A 21029-nucleotide genomic window follows, 5' to 3' on the forward strand; every position below is an offset into this window, starting at 1 on the left:
GCACTGCTAATGAAGGAAATAAACAGAATTTTAAAACCTAATTGGAATCCTTAGCAGTAATTGAAAAGATACTGTATCCACAAAATACAAAACAGATTACCATGCAAAAGACAATTCTAGGAGGTAAAAAATAAGACTCCCCCCCCCCAAAAAAAAGAAAATAAAAATTGTAGAAGGGCCAGAGCACAATGGACTTGACTCAGCAAAGCATTTACAGTGGCTTATGTCTGTAATCTCGGTACTTTGAGAGGCTGAGGCAAGCAGATCACGAGGTCAGGAGACAGAGACCATCCTGGCTAAAACATGGTGAAACCCTGTCTCTACTAAAAATACAAAAAAAATTAGCCAGGCATGATGGCACACGCCTGTAGTCCCACCTACTCAGGAGGCTGAGGCAGGAGAATCACTTGAACCCCGGAGGCGGAGGTTACAGTGACTCGAGATCGTGCCACTACTCCCCAGCCTGGGTGACAGAGCGAGACTGTCTCAAAAACAAAAACAAAAACAAAAACCACCAAATTGTGATGTTCCCTTAGAACAGAGAAAAAAAGCAGATTGAAGGAAAAAACAGCAGAGATATAAGTAAAAGAATAGTTAAGGGACATGGAAGATATAGAAATCTAACATTCATCCAGAGAATGGAAGAGAATAAAAAGAAAGAAAGAAGACAGATACTGCTGAGCTAAAGAAAGACATTAGAATATTAAGTGGCTCTGAATGCCCAAAGGAATACTGAAGGCTGGACACAGTGGCTCATGCCTGTAATACCAACACTTTGGGAGGCCACAGGAGGATCACTTGAGCCCAGGAGTTCAAGACCAGACTGGGCAACATGGTAAAAACTCATCTCCACGGAAAAAATTTTAAAATTAGCTGTACATGGTGATGCACACCTGTAGTCCCAGCTACTCAGGAGGCTGAGGTGGGAGGACTGCTTGTGCCCAGGAGGGAGAGGATGCAGCAAGCCATGATCACACCACTGCACTCCACACTCCAGCCTGGGCAACAGAGCAAGACTCTGTCTCAACAAAACAAAACAAAACAAAACAAAAACAACAAAAAAGGAATACTAAAAAGTGAAACTTCCACACTTTACAGTTACAGAGAAAATTATCCTAACTACCAGAAAGAACTAAGAATCAGACAGATATCAGATTTTTCATCTGTAATAATAAACAGCAGAACATAAAAGGGTAAAGACCTGGAAATAAACTCAATTATGACCTCAGAATTCTATATCTAGCTCCATTCATACAGGAAGCCTATCTGTGTATGTTTGCCTCCGGATTCTCCACACTGATATGGATGGAGTACTTTAAACAGAGTCAGATATTTGTTGAACAAATGATAACAGACAGCAAGTTCATGGAACACTCTCCATACACACCCACACAAACACTTTCTAGGAAAAAAAAAAAAAGGCCAGGATATTATTCAGGGATATACCTGAGGGGCAGAGAGCAGGAGACATAATACAAGAAGTAGCAATAAGCAAAGACAACAGTAACACCAATAGTGAAGTGTAAATTATTGCTGATAATCTAGCTGAAAGGTCACAGGCCATACTCTCTGACCATACTGATGCACTAAAAATAATTTAAAAGCCACCTGAAAATACCCTTTTTTTTTTTTGATACAGAGTCTCACTCTGTCGCCCAGGCTGGAGTGCAATGGCGCAATCTCGCTCACTGCAACCTCCGCCTCCCAGGCTCATGCCATTCTTCAGCCTCCCAAGTAGCTGGGACTACAGGCGCCCACCATCATGCCCGGCTAATTTTTTTTGTATTGTTAGTAGAGACGGGGTTTCACCATATTAGCCAGGACAGTCTCGATCTCCTGACCTCAAGATCCACCCGCCTCGGCCTCCCGAAGTGTTGGGATTACAGGTGTGAGTCACCATGCCCGGCGAAAATACTTTTTAAAAAGTTTTTTTTTCTTAGATAACTCTTGGGTAAGAGAAGAAATTGATCCTCATGTGTCAGTCATCCAACCCCTAAGTATGTGCCCCAGAGAAATGCTGGCACAGGGGTACCATGAAATACAGACAAGAATGATCATAGCAGCATTCACTGTTCCTAATAACACTGGAAACAACCCACATGTCTGTATCTAGTCAAGGGGATAAATGGTATGGTGTATTCAAACAATGGAGTAAATACAGCAAAGCAAAAGAATATAGCTACGCACAATAGGAACAAATTTCACATACAATATTGAGTACAACAAAGATCTGAAAAAATATATAGTATGATTTTCGAATCAAACAAAAGGCAACACTACACTGTATTGTTCAAGGATGCATACGTGAGTGATAACACTAGAGAAACATAAGGCAAGATGACCGTACAGAGGCACGGCGATCAGGAAGCAGCCTGCAGAAGGTTTCTGTAGTGCAAGCAATGTGCCTTCTCTTCACCTTGGTGCTGGCTAGGTGTTAGTTCCCAAATACTCACTCTAACTATATGTTACACTAAGCTTACGTTTCACATAATTTCAATACATGTCATACCTCACAATAAAAATTTTAATAGTAAGAGCAATGTGAACACAGGATGCAATAAAATGACTTAGAAAATACAAAGTATTTAGAAAACAGATTTTAAAACTTGTGCAATAAAGTCAAACAGCACCCAAAGAAAATATATACCCTTACGTGTTTGTTTAAAAAGCAATTTAAATTACATTGATCCACTAAATTAGAAAAAGCAAACTAAATAAAAAGGGGAATTAATTAAGACATAAGGAAAACGTGAAAAAAAAAACCCACTAGATTTAAAAAATAAAACTACAGGAGGATTCTTTCAAAAGACTAAGAAAATAAAACAGTCAAGCTTCTGATAAGTAATCAAGATAAAACTTTGAAGAGAAAATGGCATATAGCCACATGTGAATATGATGCAAAAAGTGAAAACTTTACACATCTTTACAATACCTTATAAGTATGGATGAAGTGTTCATTTCTTTTAAGAATCTACAGTTACGAAAACTAACTGAAGAAGTGGAAAATCTGGAGACTAATACACAGAAGAAGGAAAAAGACAAAGACTTGGCCTCCAAACTGGATGTTTATTTAAACCAGGGATTGTCAGCCTCAGCAATATTGATATCTTGGGCCAGACAATTCTTTGTGGAGGGTTCCCCGGCATGTTGTGGGACATTTAGTAACATCCTCTCTACCCACGGAATGCCAATAAGACCTCCCGACCATGACCAGCTGTGACCACAAAAATGTCTCCAGATATTTCCAGACGTCCCATGGGAGGGCAAAATATTCCTGCAGTTGAAAATTAATGTATAAACTAGATCTACATCCTTGGTCTTAGAAGAAAGATGTAAATCTTCCCAAGATAGCCCTGCATATCCTTGATACTGAAATGAAATAAGAGCCTTAAAGGAAACAAACAAAACTTTAATCTTATTTAATACAGAAGTAAAAATGCAAAAAATAGAATATTACCACAGCCGTTCTAACAGTGTTTATTACAGGAATGCAAGGATGATTCAAAATTAGGAAAATTTCATCAGGTAATTCACAAATTATATTTCTCCATAGAACTGTAGGCACAATCATGAAAAACAAGGTAGCTCTATAAGCATTAAGTCCAAGTGATATTCAATGACAAACACAAGTTGCAGATGTCATACAGAAAAAAACTGAACACTGAACACATATTTCCACCATCTACTCTTTGTCCCGAGTCTCCACTAGAAATACAGTGTCTTCACATTATATAAACACACAATTACAAAAAAAAAGGAATGGGGTTACCAGCAGAAGAGAATTCACCTACATTAGACAATGACAGTAAATGGAAAATGGTTAATTAATGAAGCAAAGCAAACAAAGGTGGAGGTCGGGGGATACCAATTACAAGGAGGCTAATTTGTCCCACAGCAACCTGGAAAGATTCTAGACTCAGACACCAGGTACCCCTGAGAGTGGGACTGATAGGCAAGACTGAAAACAAACATTAACCAGAAGTCTATATAGAGAACACATTTTCCAGGCCCTGAAACACATGCTCTCCCCCATCTCCTTAAGCAGAACCCAAGCAAACTTATCTACCTCAGATAAGAGAATGTAGATTTCACCTCCAGAGGAATGGAGTAGTTCCAGCCATCATTTATGACTGCACCGGGAGATAAGATAGACAGGTAGCGGACAGCAATTAGGAATCAGAATACATTCCCCCTAAAAGCTATCAGTTGCCAAGTATTGGCCATGAAGAACTCCCAATCAATTATTAATTTATTTTTTATTTTTATCTATTTTATTTTATTTTATTTTATTTTAGAGACAGGGTCTTGTTCTTTCACCCACACTGGAATGCAGGAATGCAGTGGGATGATCACAGCTCACTGCAGCCTCAACCTCCCAGGCTCAAGCAATCCTCCTGGCGCAGCCTCCCAAGTAGCTGGGACTACAGGTGGGTGTCACCACACCTGGCTTTTTTTTTTTTTTTTTTTTTAATATGGGGTCTCACTATGTTGCCCAAACTGGTCGTGAGCTCCTGGGCTCAAGTGATCCTCCCACCTCAGTCTCCCAAAGCACTGAGATTGTAGGTGTGAGCCACCACACCCAGCCTCCCAGTCTTTTAGTACCTCTCCCAAATATGAATGAACAAAAAAATGAATCTCAAAAAAGAACACAGGCCGGGCGCGGTAGCTCACACCTATAATCCCAACACTTTGGGAGGCCAAGGTGGATGGATCACTTGAGGTTGGGAGTTTGAGACGAGCCTAACCAACATGGAGAAACCCCTTCTCTACTAAAAATACAAAAATTAGCCAGGCATAGTGGCACATGCCTGTAATCCCAGCTACTTGGGAGGCTAAGGCAGGAGAATTGCTTGAACCCAGGAGGCAAAAGTTGTGGTGAGCCAAGATCACGCCATTGCACTCCATCCTGGGCAACAAGAATGAAACTCCGTCTCAAAAAAAAGACTGCAAATGATAAGCAACACAGAATACATATTTAAAGAAAGGCTTTAAAAAGAAAAATAAGACCAAAATAAACTAAGAAAAAAATTTATTAAAGAACAAAGAGATGCAAGGGAGAAGACAAAAGAGTATCAAAATCACTTCATAAAGACACTTGTGAATGTATTAGATGAATAAAACAAAATAGAATATGAATAAGGAATAATCAGAGAAGAAAAAGTTCTTAGAACTCAGGGTTCATCTTGGGAGTTGGTCCCCAATGAGCCACACCTCCTGTCGTCATGTCCTTGAACAGGCCCATCCCACAGTGAATCTGGGTTGGCCCCAAGACTCACTTTAACCTAGAGAATTTGGTAGAAATGACACTGGACCTGCTCCATGTCTAAGCCTTCAGAACACCTGGCAGCTCCGCTTCTGTGCTTCTGGAAGCCAAAAATAACAATTGGCTATCCTCTTGGAGAAAGACAAGCCACATGAAGAGGCCCGAGAGGATGAGACGCTATGCAGAGAGGAAGGCCACATGAAGAAACACCAAGACAGCAGACCTGTGGGTGAAGAAGCCATCTCAGACACTCCACTGCAGCTGAGCATCCAGATGACCAGTCCCTGACACCATCTAACTGCACAGTGAGAGATGCCAAATGAGACCAGCAGAAAAACTGTCCAGTTAGCCCCAGTTAACCCATACGGTAGTGACAGATAGACAAATGTGCAGTTTTATGCCACTAAGTGTTGGGAAAATTGGTTAAGCAACGATTAATAACCAAAACAAAACTTAAAGTTATGGTTGTGCAAAGAAAATTTCCTGAAAGTTCAAAGATAAGAAAAATATTCCAGAACTTAAAATGTAAAAAAAAAATTAGAAATAACGTGAGATACAAGACTCAAGAGGACTAAAATCCAATTAATGGACACTTCAAAATGAACAAATAAAATGGAAAGGAGAAAGTTAACAAAAAGATGAAAAGATTCAAGATTCCAACTTTGAAAGAGCCTAACCAAGCACAGACATAGATTTTTTTAAACTGTATACTAACGGGGTCAGATTACACAATATTTTATGCCTTACTTTTTAATTTAATATATCTTAGAAGTTTGCACATGCTCTTATGGAAAGACTGCCTGCGTTTTTTTGGTCTACAACAGAATATTCTATTATAAAACTACACTATAATTTTTATTTAACCAACTCTTTATTGGTGGACATCAAGAATGGAGGAATGTTTCAACAAGGGAACAATCAACAGTATCAAAATACTACAGAGGGGTCAATTTGGGGACTAAGAGGGGAGCCACTGGATTTGGCAACTAGGAGATAAATTTTAGCGCAACGATGAAGGCAGAATCCAGATTATAATAAGCTCAGTGAAAAAATGGTGAAGACATGTAGCTTATTCTCTCAAGAAACTAGGCTATGATAAACTGGCAGAGGCTGTAAGAGTAGGAGGTGAGTTGTTTTCTCCTTCACGTAAATATATTTACTTTTTTAAACACTAGGCCCAATTGTATATCCTACTTCATTTAACTTTATGAACATGTTTATGTATGTATCTATGTATGTATGTTATGTTATGTTTTAGACACTGAAAAATAACTCATTTCTGCTATTATAAAACTGTTATCTTTAGATGTTCAGAAGCAACTTCCTAAAAGGAGGTAGCAGTAATGGAGCTATGTCTATCATTCTTTCCCATCAACCCCCTTGCTGGAGATGTAAACATGTGTCCATCAAGTCTTTAATTTTTACCTCTTATCTTCATGGCTCTCCACACAAACCTTAACTCTTTTTTTTTTTTTTTTTTCTTGTATTTGTATATGTATATCCAGAGAGAGAGAGAGAGAGACAGAGAGAGACAGAGAGACTTACTATGTTGCCCAGGCTGATCTCAAACGCCTGGGCTCAAGCAATCCTCCCACCTCGGCCTCGCAAAGTGCTGGGATTACAGGTGTGAACCACTTTGCCCAGCCTCAGCCTTAACTCTTAAAATATCTTAAAACTGATGTTCTTCTGTTCTTATTTTTAAGAATAGATGCGTTTAAACCAACTATAACTTATTTTGACAAAAATTAGAGTTAAGACTCAAAATTCCTCAAAGGGTCAGTTCTCCTAAATCTACTTTTTTTTTTTTTTTTTTTTTTTGAGACGCAGTTTCACTCTTTGTTGCCCAAGCTGGAGTGCAATGGCATGATCTCGGCTCACTGCAACCTCCGCCTCCTGGGTTCAAGCAATTCTCCTGTCTCAGCTTCCCAAGTAGCTGGGATTACAGGCACCCCCCACCACACCCAGATAATTTTTGTATTTTTAGTAGAGACGAGGTTTCACCATGTTGGCCAGGCTGGTCTCGAACTCCTGACCTCAGGTGATCCGCCCGCCTCGGCCTCCCTAAGTGCTGGCATTACAGGCGTGAGCCACAGTGCCAGGCCAGAATAATCTATTTTTTCCCTATTTAGTTAAAATATCACCTTTTCCTTATACTAAATTCTCATTTGCATGACTCTGATTCTAAACTTTCATTGCCTTTATCTGTCTGGCCCTGGGCTAGTCCACAATATTTTATTTAATAGCTGGTTGAACAAGTCTACTCTTTATTATTTTTAATTATTTACTCTTCTAAACAAACTTTAGAGTCATTTTGTCAAGTTCCAAAAATAAATCTGCTGGGACTTGTACTGAAATTTGCATGTGTGTATATATATATACACACACACACACACACACAAAATTTATATATATAAATATATATAAAATATAAAATGTATATATACATATATATATATATATATATTTTTTTTTTTTTTTTTGAGACAGGGTCTCACTCTGTCACCTAGGCTGGAGTTCCGAGGCATGATCTCAGCTCACTGCAACCTCTGCCTCCCAGGTTCAAGTGATCCTCCCACCTCAGCCTCCTGAGCAGTTGGAACTGTAAGTGTGTGCCATGGACGCCCAGCTAATTGTTGTCTACCCACCTCAGCTTTACTGTGCCCAGCAGAAATTATATTTATAAATTACTATGAAGACATGGTGATAATTATAATATGAAATCTGCTCATCCAGGAACATAGAATGCAAATCTTTCATTCAACTCAGCAAAATTTTGTCATGTCCTTTATAAAAGTCCTGCACATCTAAGTTTATTCCTAGGTATTTAATTTTTGCTTACAATACTTGAAAAAATACTTTATCACTATATATATATATATTTTTTTTTTTTTTGAGACGGAGTCTCACTCTGTTGCCCAGGCTAGAGTGCAGTGGCACGATATCAGTTCACTGTAAGTTCCACCTCCCAGGTTCATGCCATTCTCCTGCCTCAGCCTCCCAAGTAGCTGGCACTACAGGCACCCGCCAGCATGCACAGCTAATTTTTTGTATTCTTTTTTTTTTTTTTGTAGAGACGGGGTTTCACCATGTTAGCCAGGATGGTCTCAATCTCCTGACCTCGTGATCTGCCCACCTCAGCCTCCCAAAGTGCTGGGATTACAGGCATGAGCCACCGTGCCCGGCCTACCACTATATATTCTATGTGATTATGGTTAATATTGGGGAAGGCTATTGATATTTCTATAACAGAGCTTTTAACCAGTAATCTTAAAAATTGTTTTTCTCAGTTGGTTCCTTTGGATATTTTTAGGTAAACAATCATGTCAACTGAAAACAATGATTGTTATTTTTCTATAAAGACTATGACATCATGGGAAAATACAATAAATGCTTTTTAAAAGAATATAAAACTATAGAGATTATGATCTCAACTATTTAAACATATGTATAAGGGTTATGTATTTTACTAGCAAAAAAATATATATATATTGGTGGAAAATAGCCATCATGTCAACAGTGGCTATATTAGGTAGAGAAATTATGGGATACTTTAATTTGTTTTCTTTTTTCTTTTCTGTATTTTACTAATTTTCTCAACAATGGTTACTTACGAGTTTTATAATAAAAAAGTTTGTAAAATTTTTGCAACATAGAAAGTTATACTTCTTTATATACTAAAAACAAAAATAAAACTTTCTATTTGGATACCTTTGACTTTTACTGCAGACTTACAGACCTGTGAAAGAAAAGACAATTCCTTCCCACTAGCTCTGGTGTCATTTTCCCCATCTCTTCCTTCACTTCTACCTTGGTCTTTTTTCTACTTCCCACCTTGGCTAGTGGTCTCTACTCAAAATGCTTGCTTGGCTTAATGGTTAGAATTCAGGGAAAAAGAATTCCCAAATTCCTAATCTAAACTAAGGTTATACATGTGGGAAATAATAAATACTACCTTATTTACCAGGTAGCACATAAGATTTGGAGGACTTAAAATACCCAGACTTTAATTCCTCTAAGATTATAGTTACTAATCATGCTTTTATATAATATTATCACTTAACATTTAATTTCTAAATATCATGTTCATGAGGAAAAGAGAAAATAGCTTGGCTTCTTTCCTCACCAAATTGTTGTTCTTAGTATCTTCTAGACGTTCCAGAACTGACATCAGATTTGGCTCATCAGAGTCCACAAACCATATCGGTGAAGAAGATGAACAGGATTCCTGTTTAACACAGAGACACCTATGTTAAACATTTACATACAGACTAACCCAAATATGCAATTAAACCACACCATTAAATGGCAAGATGACCGTGGATGTAAACAAAACGTATGTGGGAAAAAGGCAACACACGTAAACCCACGTGAGGAGCTGGACTTCTGAGACAGCCATTCTTTACATAGCACTGTCTGCTGCTACAGCTCATAGACGTCAACAATTTTCTTCAACACTGGCAGGCAGCCTCTAAATGGCCCTGATCACCCTCACCTCCTGCCATTCACACCCTTGTAAAATTCCCACTCCTGGACCTAGTGACTCACTTCTAACAAAGAGAATACATCAAAAGTAATAACATCACTTCTGAGGTGAGGCTACAAGGAGACTACGATGCCTGCTTTGGTCACCCTTCTCCTGCTCTCTCCATTGCTCCCTCTGATGGAAGCCAGTTGCCATGTGATGAGGTGCCCTATGGAGAGGCCCACATGGCAAGGTATTGTAAAAGGCCTCCGACCAATGGCCATCTAGAAACGGAGGCCCAGTCCAACAGCCTGAGATGAATCCTGCCAACATCTACACGAGTGAGCTTGGAGACGGATTCTCTCCCTATCCTGCCTCATGATGATCACTGCCGCCACCAACACCTTCACTGCCTAGTAAGAGGCCAAGCCAGTGAACCCAAGGTAAACTGCACAGAATCCTGACCCACAGAAACTGTGAGATAATGTTTGTTGTTTTAAGCTGCTAAATTTGTTACAGAGCAATAGACAACTAATTCAAACACCATAAAATTCTAACATTTTATTCTATCACACAAACCAAGTAATACCAAGAAAAGCCATTACTATACATATATTTTCAGAACACATTTACATGTGATTTTTAAAAAAGTGAATGGACTAAGCATTATGTGCTTTCACCCACTAACATTTACTCTGTTACTTTGTACTGTTTTCTATTACAAATTGAGGAGGATCCATTATTATATATTAGCTTCAGAAGAACCAGGATCAAGTCATGGAAAACAATTTCACACAAACAACTTTAGGAAACACTGCTTTGAAAACTGTAATCTGAAATACAGCTGAAGCCACAGAAACCAAATATTTACCAAAGGTTCTTTTAAATTTTTTTAAAGCTGGCTGGGCATGGTGGCTCATGCCTGTAATGCTGGCTCTTTGGGAGGCCGAGGTGGGTGGATCATGGGGTCAGGAAATTGAGACCATCCTGGCCAACATGATGAAACCCTGTCTCTAATAAAATAAAAACAGTTAGCCAGGCATGGTGGAGGGTGCTTGTAGTCCCATCTACTTAGGAGGCTGAGATAGGGGTATCATCTGAACCTGGGAGGCGGAGGTTGCAGTTAGCTAAGATCATGCCACTGTACTCCAGCCTGGTGACAGAGCAAGGCTCTGTCTAAAAAAAAAAAAAAAGAAAGAAAGAAAAAAAAAGAAAAAGAAAAAGAAAAAGAAAAACAAGTTGTATTGAAGGAGGACATCATTAACAGTGTATCTCTTCAATAATGGTTTATTATACTATTCTCATTCTTTTCATTCCTCTCTTACAGTGTCCCAAATCTCTTTACAGGCTAAAAGAAACTCTTCAGAATTAATCCTATTCTTAAAGAACACCAGTTACTGAGTATTGCATTTTCTTCTTCAAATTCTTCAGCATACATTGAGAATACACCATATGGACCATTTTTACGTTTTCAGTTTGTTTTTTTTTTTTTTTTTTTTTTTGGCTAAAGAAACTGCAACTAGATTTAGGACCTGCTTCTATTAGGTTAGTATTTGTCTAGAAAACTTCAACATAAGCAAAATAAAATATGTGTTGTTGCTCTGGACTGAAACCTCTCAAAACCGTATTTTTAAAATTACAAAAAAAAATTAACTGAAATCAAGTTTTTAAAAACCTTGTAGATGAAAAGATATGATACATAGTACATTTAAGTACCTATTTCAATGGTTCCCAAAGTGCGGCCCTCAAACCCTCAGGTCCAAACTATTTTGACAGGAATACTAACATGGTGAAATTTGCTGTAAGTGTGTAAATACAATGGTGGGTAAAAATGCTGGTACTTTAGCACAAACAAAGGCAGTAACACCAAACTACTAGTAGACATGGTATTCTTCCCTATGCACGGGAAAGGTTTAAAAAGGAAGGGTGGGCTGGGCATGGTGGCTCACACCTATAATTCCAGCAGTTTGGAAGGCCAAGGCGGTCATATCACCTGAGGTCAAGAGTTTGAGACCAGCCTGGCCAACATGGCGAAACCCCTTCTCTACAAAAAATACAAAAATTAGCTGGACATGGTGGTTGTATGCCTGTAGTCCAAGCTAATTGGAAAGCTGAGGCAGGAGGATTGATTGAGCCTAGAAGGTTGAGGCTATAGTGAGCTGTGATCATGCTACTGTACTTCAGCCTGGGTGACAGAACAAGGCCCTATCTCAAAAATAAAAAGAATGTCTATGATGAAGCAGTGAAAATTTTACATCTTAATCCTTGAATATATCTTTTTAATATTTCAAGTGAGGAAATGGGAAGTATACATGAGCATTCCTACAGACTGCCTGAGAAAAAACCCTCATGTGACTAAGTCATGAAGTGAATTAACCACTTTAATGGAATATCATTTTTACTTCAAAGGATGACTGACAAAAAATGTTATTTCAACTTGGGTTTTGGGAGACATTTTCTCAAAAAATGAGATTCTGTCATTTCAAGAAAAACAACAGACAGGCCATAATAAAATTCAAAAATAAAACTGGTAATAATAAAATTCAAGGTTTTGACCAAAAAATTAGAATTTTAGAAAACTTATATCCACCATCGCTTTCCAAAAGTATTCTGAGGTTGATGGTGATATTGATGAATGTATTTTGATACTGTATAATCAAATGTATCAACATATAGAAGATCTCAGTGAACCATTATTTTCAAAATGACCAGTGCATGATGTTATAATATCACGCCAGGGTAAAAAAAGATCCAAAGTTCAAGAAAAAACAGGTTTTGATAGAGTATCAAAAAAGAAGCCAAGACAACATGGCAAAACCCTGTCTCTACAAAAAATTAGCCAGGTGTAGTGGTACACACCTGTAGTCCCAACTACTCTGGAGGCTGAGGTGGGAGGATCACCTGAGTCCCCGGAGACTGAGGCTGCAGTGAGCCATGATCACACCACTGCATTCCAGGCTGGGTGACAGGGCAAGACCCCATCTCGAAAAAAAAAGAAATATCCACAATGATCTAAAATGGCTAGCTGTATGAGATTGGCCTTTGTTCACATTTTTTCAAGCAAATATCACACAACAAATTGAAGCAGACACAAATGACATACCAAACATCAAAGAAATTTTCAAAAAATATACTGCTGTGGGCTTAGAAATTTTTTTCATAAAAGCATTTTTAATATATGGTGAGCTTTTAAAGAATAAATATTCCTGATTTAATTTCTAGTGATAAATACCAATTGATATACCCTACATACACCAAAGCTCCTTGGGCCCTCAATATATTTTTAAGAGTATAAAGGAATCCTGACCCCAAAACTTTGAGAACTGCTGCCTTCCCTTCCACTTTCCTTGCTTCCCTAGAATTTCTTTCTTGGAAGAAACATCCCTTTGCCATTCTATATTAACTTACATAGTTCCATTGAGGCCAGTTTTGCTACCTCCATCCCATCTTCCCACCTCTGTCTCAACACAAAACCTGACCAAAGGACTCTATCAGCCCACCCCATTTCCAGTGATGAGCTGTCAGGTGAGCTAAGCCAAGAAAATCTGGGTTTTCCCTGAGACTAGACCTCTCTTTCTGGGAGATCTGGAATCACAGGGACAAGGCTGGCCACCTTGGGGTAGTCAGAATTCATCCTGCCTAAACAGGGGGAGTTCAGGCAAGTTTCTAGAAAGCCAAACTACTTTCTAGAAAGTCAAAGATAATTATACTTTCTGCCATGACTGTGAGAATGCCCATTTCATTGCACACTTTCTAACATTTTTACCAATCTGATAAATAAAAGCTGGTACCAAGAAGAAAAAAAGTCCAGGTATGGTGGCTCATGCCTGTAATCCCAGCACTTCGGGAGGCCGAGGCGGGCAGATCACCTGAGGTCAGGAGTTCGAGACCTGCCTGGACAACATGGTGAAATCCGGTCTCTACTAAAAATACAAAAATTAGCCAGGAATGGTGGCAGGTGCCTGTAATCCCAGCTACTTGAGAGGCTGAGGCAGGAGAATTGCTTGAGCCTGGGAGATGGAGGTTGCAGTGAGCCAAGTTCACGCCATTGCACTCCAGCCTAGATGACAAGAGCAAGGCTTCATCTCAGAAAAAGAGTTTCCATACAATATAATTTGTTCCATCTCTAGAAAGCAATTCAGTAATGAGAACTGAAAGCCACCACTTGGAAGGTTTTAAGGATTTAGCTCTACCTATTGATGTCTAAAACATTAGTTAAGACAGAAAAACACACATATACACACAAACACACACACACACACACACACACACACACACACACCACTATATATTCAGTACCAAGAAACATGACTGACTTGATGGTACAAGTCATCCAACACAAAGCACACAGTAACTGAAGGCACTGTAGAGCAGTAACTTCTGACACGGATCTACAATATTGTTGAGTGAGAAAGCAGATTACAAAAACAAATCTGATTTTGTAAGGGAGAGGAAACACATACAAACGTAGGCGAAAAGAGATGAGCAGAGGACTGGAAAGATACAAAATTCTGATAGTGGTACATTCTGAGTGGTAGAATTATCAGTAATATTTTCTAGTTTTGCCTAAAAATTTTCCAAATTTCTTAAAATAAGAAGTTTTTGTTATCCATATTATAAACTATCCATCACCCCAGGAAACTTCACCTTGAGCACAAACTCTACAACATGTTCAAAGTTTGTTCAGCTAAATATTTAAGAGACAATCTACTTTGAAAGACATCTAAAGTGATGACCAATATTTAAATCTATGCATTAACATTTTTCAATCATAGGCTTTAAATTTTGTAATTTTGATAAGGTTAAGCTTTATATCCATCTTGAAAATATAAGTTTTCTATTTGTCTTTAAAATATGACTTACAATATGCCAGTTTTTAAACAGTGAATGATACTTAAAAATTGCAATATAAACTCAGGCAGTGTTCCTTACATAGAATATTTAAGTGCTTCTAACACTGTTCTTTTTCACCTGTTATGAAAACACAGAACAATTTTCTAAGCATCCAATTATTCAGGTCCTTTGTTTCTCCTCTGTTCTGTTAGTTTTATAGTAATTTCAAGGTCTGTGAGGATGAAGTTGTCTGTGACAGCTACCACAAAGGTTACTATAAGTGGACAAATTTCAAACAAGTTTATCACCACTACCATCCCCACCATAAAACTCTCCGTCAAGGGCAACACAATTCAAGGTTAACTAAGAGAATCTCTTTACCTGCCACTGCTTAAGAAAAGGATATTTTGGTCTTATTTAGAAATAACTTTCTGTATCTATTTATCTCCATAAATCCACTGAGACCAAGCAATACTGCCTGCCAGTATGTTCAGTTTTTGTATCTTTCCAAATGTAAGACACAGCTATCTTTTGATATCATAATTTTTTGAAAATTGATGCACAAACTTCTTCTTGAAAGTTCAGCCGGGCACGGTGGCTCACACTTGTAATCCCAGCACTTTGGGAGGCTGAGGCAGGTGGATCACGAGGTCAGGAGATCAAAACCAGCCTGGCCAAGATGGTGAAACCTGCCTCTACTAAAACTACAAAAATTAGCCAGGTGCAGTGGCAGTTGCCTGTAATCCCAGCTACTTGGGAGGCTGAGGCAAGAGAATCACTTGAACCTGTGGCGGAGGTTGCAGTGAACCGAGATCGCGACACTGCACTCCAGCTTGGGTGACAGAGTGGGACTCCGTCTCAAAATAAAAAGAAAAAAAGAAAAGAAAAGACAGTTTGGATATACAGCAGTTGTAATTCTTCTGAAGGCTGGTTATGGGGCTCATTACTTTCGTACTTTGCTGTTCAATAAACGTGGAGTGATGAATAAAGTAAACTGACAAAATTACCATATAAAACAAAATTCTAACTGCTCTGACAAAAGAAACTTAAAATACACACACACACACACACACACACACACACACACACACACACACACACACGGTTTTCCTAGCTAATCATTTTACAACTAAACAACCAAGTAGTAAACCCAGAGCCCACAAAAGCAGAGTAAAAATTCTAACACTCAGTCAAATAAAAATGCACATGTATCTGTGGGGAAAACAAAGAGAGATCAGCCTGTTACTGTGTCTATATAGAAAGAAGTAGACATAAGTGACTCCATTTGGTTCTGTATTTGAGATGCTGTTAATCTGTGACCCTACCCCCAACCTTGTCCTTGCAAGAGACATGAGCTGTGGTGACTCAAGGTTTAATGGGTTTTGGGCAGTGCAGGATGTGTCTTTGTTAAACAAGTGCCTGAAGGCAGCTTGCTGGTTAAAAATCCTGGGCAATGGAACATCTCGGTGTAAAACCCGATTGTATGCTCTGTTTACTGAGATAGGAGAAAACCACCTTACAGCACAAGGTGGGACTTGCTGGCGGGACTTGTTGGCTCAATGCTGCTAAGAGGTTTATAGAGATGTTTGCATATGGGTATCAAGGCACAGCATTTTCCTTTGAATTTATTCACATCACAGAGATCTTTATCCATAAGTCTTACTGCTAATTTTCTCCCTAAAATGATCCTATTGTCCTGCCACTCCCTTATCTTTAAGATGGTAAAGATAATTATCAATAAATACTAAGGGAACTCAGAGACCGGTGCTGGCGTGGGTCCTCCGTAAGCTGAGCGCTGGTCCCCTGGGCCCACTTTTTCTTTCTCTGTACTTTGTCTCTGTGTCTCATTTCTTTTCTCAAGTCTCTCGTTCCACCTAACGAGAAACGCCCACAGGTGTGGAGGGGCAGGCCACCCCTTCAATATCTCTGTGATCTAAAAAAAATGCTTAAGTATTCAAAGATAGACAGCAATTACAGCTACTGAGAACATCATTGTAAGCAAACTGAGGCAGAGAAAACAAAGGTGCTGATGAGGATTTGAACCACCTAAGCTGCAGAAACCCACTAGATGGTTTCCTAGGTTTCAAGTTGGCATTATCTTTCAGAACGATCTTCTAGAAGAGATCACATAACACTGTTACAAAGGATCTGGAGAAAGGGACCCTGGCTTTACCACTCTGGCTCTCCAGGCATGCTTTACATTTTTCACTTCTTACACTCTCTTTCATATGAAGTTAATTTACAGACTTCCATCAAGCCCTTAGAGACCTTTTTGTACTATCCATGACAAGTTCTTGATGTTATCTCTGCATTTTTTACAAATGCAGTTAATTTACAAGGCAGTTAAGATTTTTTGTTCAAGCACAATATAGCTAGAATAGGGTCATATACTCAATAAAACAAATATTTACCAAGCATTTACTGAGTGGAAGATAAAAAGCACAAAGCATAATTACAAAATATTCTCCACTGCCGCCATAAAAAAAATTTTAAAAGGCTTACAGAATACAGCATAACATGAACAAAGCAAAACTAGTAAGGACTAAAGAGTGGAGGAAGGGGATATATCAGCATGAACTAAATATGACCCAGAAGAGCCTTGATGGTCAGACACGTAAAGACAAATTGGGTAGGGTTAGGGCGTGGCTGTCAGGAGCACATTCTACAGGGGAAAAACGGCTGATACAGAAGCCTGAAAGGAAAAGTGGGCAGAGCACCTGTACAGGACTGTTAACCTGCCGCATCCACCGTACAATGCGCCTTTCCAGAACACAGCAGCAGGCAGCCAGGCCAGGGGGAGAAGGATCGCTCAAACAGCACCAGAGGCTGCATTCCAACTTTTCCTTTGTCAATGAGTCCCTTTTCATTGTTAGTTTCTCTTTAAACATAAAGACAATGGGCTGAACACGCGGGAACAAGGAAAACCTGACTGAAGAATGAGGTCTTTAAACTTAAGGGCCTTGGGTCCAGGCGCCGTGGCTCACACCTGTAATCCCAGCACTTTGGGAGGCAGAGGTGGGTCATTTGAGGTCAGGAGTTCGAGACCAGCCTGGCCAACATGGTGAAACCCCGTCTCTATTAAAAACACAAAAGTTAGCCAGGCGTGGTGGCAGGAGCCTGTAATCCCAGCTACTCGGGAGGCTGAAGTAGGAGAATCGCTTGAACCCGTGGTCTGTCAAGAGATGGAGGCTGCAGTGAGCCGAGATCGCGCCACTGCGCTCCAGTCTGGGAGACAAGAGCGAGTTCAGTTCCCAGACTGGAGCGCAGTGGCGCGATCTCGGCTCACTGCAGCCTCCATCTCTTGACAGACCACGGGTTCAAGCGATTGTCTTGCCTCAGCCTCCTGAATAGCTGGGATTACAGGCTCCCGCCACCAGATCCGGCTAACTTTTGCGTTTTTAGTAGAGAGGGGTGTCACCATGTTGGCCAGGCTGGTCTCCAACTCCTGACCTCAGGTGATCCGCCTGCCTCGGCCTCCCAAAGTGCTGGGATTACAGGTGTGAGCCACCGCGCCCGGTCAAAAAACCATAAATCTTAAAGGTCTTTCCCGTTCCCCGCCTGGGCTCAAACAACAGCCATAGCCGCCCTGCCATGCCCATAGTCACGGTCCAGGGAGCAGGCCGCTGACTGAGGGCGCCCATGGGCCCTGAGAGGGATCCGGCCACCGCGGGCTCCCACGTCGGGGCGTGGCGCGGGGGCCCGAGAAGGGCCAGCAGTCCCCAAGCTAGCCCAGCGCTAGGAGTCTAAAAGATGCGCCCTCTGCCTCCTCCCACCCAAGCCTCACGTAGTCCCGGGGCCGGGACCCAGCCAGTCGCAGGAGGCCAGCCCCACCTGGGGAACCGGGGCCTCTCCGAGGCAGGCTCCCTTTGTCTCGGGACTCCGCGCCCCCTCTCCCCCCCGCGCCCTGCCCCGCGATTCCGTCGCTGGGCGCCCCACCGTGATATTGCAGTGGTGCGTGAGCGGAGCGTGAGCTGCGGCGGCTTCTGGTTCTTGTGGAAGACAGAGGCCAGTAACTTCAGCTTGGCCTTGAACCCTGACACGGACATCTTCCCCTTATCTCCAGCGTGAGGGGCGCGGAAGGGAAGCCTGTCCGGAGCCGCTGTCGTGGCCGCTACCACCCCGCGGGACCGCCTGGCCGCGCTCTCGCGGCTCCGCCTCTCCCCGCCGCCTCCCCACTCGTCGGAGCGCGACTGGAAAATGCCAAGGGGACATCGAGGCCTTGGCGGAGAGCTGTGTAGCGGCCTGCGTGGCTGCTCCCCTTGTAACTGACTCCACCGACCGGTGTCAAACTGCAGCTTAAAAGGGCAACAGCACCACCGCCCTCTCTACCGTCTGGGAAAGGGCGGCCCCCACCCCGCCCCTGAACCCTCACCCCTCACCACTGACCCCTGACCCCGAGGCGCCGCGGGCGCACCCGTTTGGTGGGGGGGTGCACGAGTTCAGAGCGTGCACGCGCTCCCGGCTGCCCCCTCTATATGCCTGTGTACAGAGTACCTGTTCCCTGTCCTGACTCTCAATGGCCTACACATTAAGAGGTCGCCTGCCCTCAATGGCCCTGAGTTTCTCCTCGTTCAGAGGTTGGACCATCGCCCTCCAGCCCAGCTCCCAGGTCTGGTAGACTCATTGGAGGGACCACCTCTGATTTAGAGGCTGCAGGGAAGACGGGACACCCACCTCCACTGTGCACCCCACCTCCAGGCCCGCAGCAAACGCCATTCAAGCAGCACCGTCCATAGAGAAAGAGGAACCTTGGGCCTCCTCCCGGGCCAGTGTGGCCACAGGTGCTCCAGAGCCAGGGCTGGCCAGGGCTGATAGACTCTACCTGGCTTATCTAACCTGAGCTCCCTCTCCCTGAGCTCCCTCTCCCCCAGGAGGGTCAGGCAGTGAGATGAAGTGCTAAGAGTATGGAGTTTGGTGTCAGGCAGCCTGGGTTCTAGCCTCACCCACCAACCCTTAAAATTCCAGGGCAATTTGGGGCAAGCCTTTTAACTTCCCATAACCTCGGTTTCCTCATCCGTAGGTGGAGGGCACAAGCACTGGCATCCCGAGTGTGCAGGAGTGCAGCGTGTGAGAAGGCAGACGCTGCGGCTTGAGGGTGGGAATTCTGACTGCTCCCTGAGCAGTCGGCCAGGCCCTGCCAATCTGACACCTTGGCTTCCGCTGTCAATGCCCCAAATCCACAGACTCAGCTGGGGGCTGGGGTGGGGGTCTATGGTTTAAAATAAAGTAGAATCTACCTCTCATTAAAATGACATTTGTCACCTCTATCATAAATTGTCCTCAGCTGTAGGAAAAGGTCCATTAACACATTTTTTTCCTTCTCCAAATGAGGCGAGAGTGGGTAAGTTTGAAATGCCTGTGGACAGTAATAAAGCCAGAAAAGCCCTCTTTCCCCCCAACCTCCAGCTGCCTGCCCCCAGCAGCCAAAAACATCATCATCATTATCTGTCTGGGAGGCAGCTCAGGGGGAGCGCCTTAGCATGGTTCGTTAAGGTGCTAATTAGCAAGAACCAGCTTCAGCTCTGGGGACTAGGGGGCAGGGGAGTGGGCTTCAGTCTCTCCCTCCCCTCCTACCATCCCTCAGCCTACTACCCACTCAGCCTCACCTGGTCTATGGGCATCTGCTCTTGGGTGACACATGGTCAACAGCCAAGGCGGGTGTCCCCCATGGCAACAGAGAATAGGCTGATGAAGGGAGGAGAAGGTGGCTGTAGAAAGGCCAGAGAAGAGGCTGCCAAAGTGGAGGCCCCAGAGCCCAGGTCCCTGCCATAGCCCTATCCTATAAGGCCTCAGTCTCCACATCTGAGCAATGGGAGTCTGGACCATGTGACTGCTGAAGATCCATGGGACTCCTGGGAAGCTTTGGCATGTTGCAGCAGGCTGTGGGGGAAAGGAGTTGCCAGGAGCTCTGAGCAATTTCAATTCCAGCGTTATAACAATGTGGCCAGCATGAATGAACACCCACTGTGTGCCAGGCTTGAGTGAAATGACTCACTTGACCTTGACACAGCAGCCCCTGATGTTGGCAGAATCCCGACTTTACAGATGACGGGGCTGGTCGCAATGAAGTTAGGTGACAGCTAGTAGGTGAGATTGGAACCAATGCAGGCCAAACCATGCCTGGCCTCCTGTGCCCCTCTACCACCCTGGAATCCCATCCCTCCCAGCCCGGGAGTCCAGCCCCAGCTCCCTCTCCACACAGGAAGGCAGGCATGACTCCAGCCCAGGCACCTCTCAGCACAAGCAACCCTGGAGACAGAAGCTGACCAAGGTTGCCCGGCACTGATACACAGGCTCGAAGGCACTTGCCTGGGGTCACATGGCCTGGGCAGTGAAAATTTTAAGCATGTGACCTCTCTCTGACTTCATAGCCCCGGAAACTCACTCTGGGGCCAGCCAGCCCCCGGAGGCCCTGCCTAGGGCAAAGCTTCTCCTCCAAAGCCCTCAGCCTGGGGACCTTCCCAAGGAACA

The 21029-nt window shown here is 42.4% G+C and overlaps 1 pseudogene across 1 annotated transcript in view; it reads right to left on the reverse strand.

Moving 5' to 3' along the window:
* Positions 1–21029, reverse strand: part of UBE2Q2P16 (Putative ubiquitin-conjugating enzyme E2Q2-like protein) — a 69514-nt pseudogene that overhangs the window by 11208 nt on the left and 37277 nt on the right. Inside the window, exon 4 of the transcript XR_003731385.2 lies at positions 9387–9488. The product of XR_003731385.2 is annotated as a Putative ubiquitin-conjugating enzyme E2Q2-like protein (transcript). The remainder of the gene's footprint in view (positions 1–9386; positions 9489–21029) is intronic.

This window comes from Macaca mulatta, chromosome 7 (assembly GCF_049350105.2).
Source record: "Macaca mulatta isolate MMU2019108-1 chromosome 7, T2T-MMU8v2.0, whole genome shotgun sequence".
Classification (NCBI taxonomy): Eukaryota; Metazoa; Chordata; class Mammalia; order Primates; family Cercopithecidae; genus Macaca; species Macaca mulatta.